Source organism: Cherax quadricarinatus, chromosome 31 (genome assembly GCF_038502225.1).
Source record: "Cherax quadricarinatus isolate ZL_2023a chromosome 31, ASM3850222v1, whole genome shotgun sequence".
NCBI lineage: Eukaryota > Metazoa > Arthropoda > Malacostraca > Decapoda > Parastacidae > Cherax > Cherax quadricarinatus.
Window position 1 is genome coordinate 27448733 of NC_091322.1, and position 3752 is coordinate 27452484.

Here is a 3752-nt window from a genome sequence, read left to right on the forward strand (position 1 = left end):
GGTGTCATCTCGTGTGGGCAGAGATGCTAGTGTCATCCAGTGTGGGCAGAGATGCTAGTGTCATCCAGTGTGGGCAGAGATGCTAGTGTCATCCAGTGTGGGCAGAGATGCTAGTGTCATCCAGTGTGGGCAGAGATGCTAGTGTCATCCAGTGTGGGCAGAGATGCTAGTGTCATCCAGTGTGGGCAGAGATGCTAGTGTCATCCAGTGTGGGCAGAGATGCTAGTGTCATCCAGTGTGGGCAGAGATGCTAGTGTCATCCAGTGTGGGCAGAGATGCTAGTGTCATCCAGTGTGGGCAGAGATGCTAGTGTAATCTCGTGTGAGCAGAGATGCTGGTGTCATCCAGTGTGGGCAGAGATGCTAGTGTAATCTCGTGTGGGCAGAGATGCTAGTGTCATCTCGTGTGGGCAGAGATGCTAGTGTCATCTCGTGTGGGCCGAGATGCTAGTGTCATCCCGTGTGGGCAGAGATGCTAGTGTCATCTCGTGTGGGCAGAGATGCTAGTGTCATCCAGGGTGGGCATAGATGCTAGTGTCATCTCGTGTGGGCAGAGACTCTGGTGTCATCTCGTGTGGGCAGAGATGCTAGTGTCATCTCGTGTGGGCAGAGATGCTAGTGTCATCTCGTGTAGGCAGAGATGCTAGTGTCATCCAGTGTGGGGAAAGATGCTAGTGTCATCCCGTGTGGGCAGAGATGCTAGTGTTATTCCGTGTGGGCAGAGATGCTAGTGTCATCTTGTGTGGGCAGAGATACTAGTGTCATCTCGCGTGGGCAGAGATGCTAGTGTCATCTCGTGTAGGCAGAGATGCTAGTGTCATCCCGTGTGGCAGAGATGCTAGTGTCATCTCGTGTGGGCAGAGATACTAGTGTCATCTCGCGTGGGCGGAGATGCTAGTGTCATCTCGTGTGGGCAGAGATGCTGGGAGTCGGGTAATGTTAGCGCTTGAGCGTGCGCGTGTCCTGGGATGTGACTGAGGCCAGGCCTGGCCCCAGTGCCACCATCCCTGGAGTCTAGCTCGCTAGTGCGCTCTGTGAGGACGGTGTGCCGCTTTCCTGGCACTCCCACTCTCACTGGCACTGACCCGCTACCCTCCCCGCTGCCCAGGCACAACAATGTGCCAGATTTTCGGGCATGAGTGCAACCCTTATCAGGAAGACGAATACCCCGAACGCCTGACTTAAATGATAAAATCTCTCTCGTAAGAAGTACCATTAGGTAAATCGGCGAAGTTTAAATCACAAGCGAGTGAGTTGTGCGTGTGTGAGCGAACCATAATTACGCATCAACATATTGTTTCTTGAATTAGCTAACAAAATGAGCAGACGAGTTCAAGTTCAGATCAACAAATTTTAGAGTTACTTAGCGGTTGATTTTGACATGAGACAAGGATGATCTCAGGTGAGACAAGGATAATCTCACGTGAGACAAGGATGATCAACTCTTACGGCTCTTCTCTCATCTGAGACGAATTTATCTTGACTTCAGTATCTTGGAGTAAACTGCAAGTATCTTATTACCTTACAATGTTTTTATATTATACACACACACACACACACATGTACGTAGTTATCTCCTGGGGTGCCACTCACATAACAAGTCGAATTTAGAGATAAATATTAATGTAATCTTTCTTAAACGTTTACTCAAATAATAATTATTTTTATATTTAAGAACGTATCTACACAGTGATGACGCTTGAAATTGCGTCAGACTTTACCAAAGCGGTGTTTAGCTCATTTATAGTATAAAGAATACCGTCGCTGCCCGTGCATGTCATCTACATGTCTACTTCTTGCTCTAAATGACCCTAAAACGGGGTTAACTGACCTTACCCCCTCACGGATTTAGCGCTTTCTGAAATTTCTCAGATACACTAACACGCATCTTCTTGATAATGTCAGAATGCCAACAATAGAAGTCTTATCCTCCTCTTTGATCCACCTCACTGGTCTATGGGTAGTCTAAGAGTCACTCACAATCTGAAGAGGGTCTATAGTTTGACCGAAAACATATATATATATATTCGAGTTACATACTATGTGTGTGTGTGTGTGTGTGTGTGTGTGTGTGTGTGTGTGTGTGTGTGTGTGGGTTATTCTTATTAACTCAGTGTAATAATCAAGGGAAGTATTATCCCCAACAGTGGATTACAGTACGATGTCTCTAAGCTTCATATGATTTTAACTCAGGTCGGCAAATAAATTCAGTTATAATAACTAAATGGATAGTTATTATTATTATTATTATTATTATTATTATTATTATTATTATTATTATTATTATTATTATTATTATTATTATTATTATTATTATTATTATTATTATTACTATTATTATTATTATTATTATTATTATTATTATTATTATTATTATTATTATTATTACTATAATTTTTGTTATTATTGGTTATCATTATAATCATGATCATCACAATGCGTTTATTGTCACTAGTTATTATTTTTGCCATATTAACGGGGAGCACAAAACCCACAAGGGTCATATAGAGCTTAGTGAATAGTGGGTGATCAATATATATATATATATATATATATATATATATATATATATATATATATATATATATATATATATATATATATATATATATATATATATATATATATATATATATATATATATATATATATATATATATATATATATATATATATATATATATATATATATATATATATATATATATGTATATATATATATATATATATTGATCACCCACCATATATATATACTTAATTGCTTTCAATTTTTTTCTATTGAAAATATACAAATTCATTAAAGAAAAATTCTTTTGATTCAGAGAGATGAAAAAAAAAAAAATTTTTCCAATGATTTTTAATATCATTCAGTAATTTTCTAGTTTATTCGAAATATTGAGAGAAAATTATTATGAAATCATTTCACATCCATTTTAAGCGATTTATTTCTGGCGACTCGATAATGGTTCGTGAGGGACCGAAACGTCGTTTACAGTTTCCTCTCCGAACTGTATGACGTCCGAAACTGTTCGGGATGTTGCACAGCAAAGGCGAAATGTTGTATTTCAGGTTGCAGAACAGCAAGATATGGTTCATGATGGTACGAAACGTTTTATAATAGTGCGAAATGTCCTGGACCATTATAAAGTAACAGTTGTTGGGACTTGATAATGGTTCAGCATAGACCGAAACGTCGCAAAGAATTTCCTCTCTGAATGTGATTTGTTTGAGAATTGTTCCAGCCACTTTATCGTGGTTTATTTGTTAATTGTTCCAGCCACTTTATCGTGGTTTATTTGCTAATTGTTTCAGCCACTTTATCGTGGTTTATTTGCTAATTGTTTCAGCCACTTTATCGTGGTTTATTTGCTAATTGTTTCAGCCACTTTATCGTGGTTTATTTGCTAATTGTTCCAGCCACTTTATCGTGGTTTATTTGCTAATTGTTCCAGCCACTTTATCGTGGTTTATTTGCTAATTGTTCCAGCCACTTTATCGTGGTTTATTTGCTAATTGTTCCAGCCACTTTATCGTGGTTTATTTGCTAATTGTTCCAGCCACTTTATCGTGGTTTATTTGCTAATTGTTCCAGCCATTTTATCGTGGTTTATTTGCTAATTGTTCCAGCCACTTTATCGTGGTTTATTTGCTAACTGTTCCAGCCACTTTATCGTGGTTTATTTGCTAATTGTTCCAGTCACTTTATCGTGGTTTATTTGCTAATTGTTCCAGCCACTTTTTCGTGGTTTATTT

General features: G+C 38.5%; 1 protein-coding gene across 1 annotated transcript in view; it reads left to right on the top strand.

Moving 5' to 3' along the window:
- Window positions 1–974: 974 nt before the first annotated feature.
- LOC128697370 (atrial natriuretic peptide receptor 3) overlaps window positions 975–3752 on the top strand; it is a gene marked incomplete at its 3' end in the record, with an annotated part of 434029 nt that continues 431251 nt past the window's right edge. The window contains 1 exon segment of the mRNA XM_053788994.2: window positions 975–1504.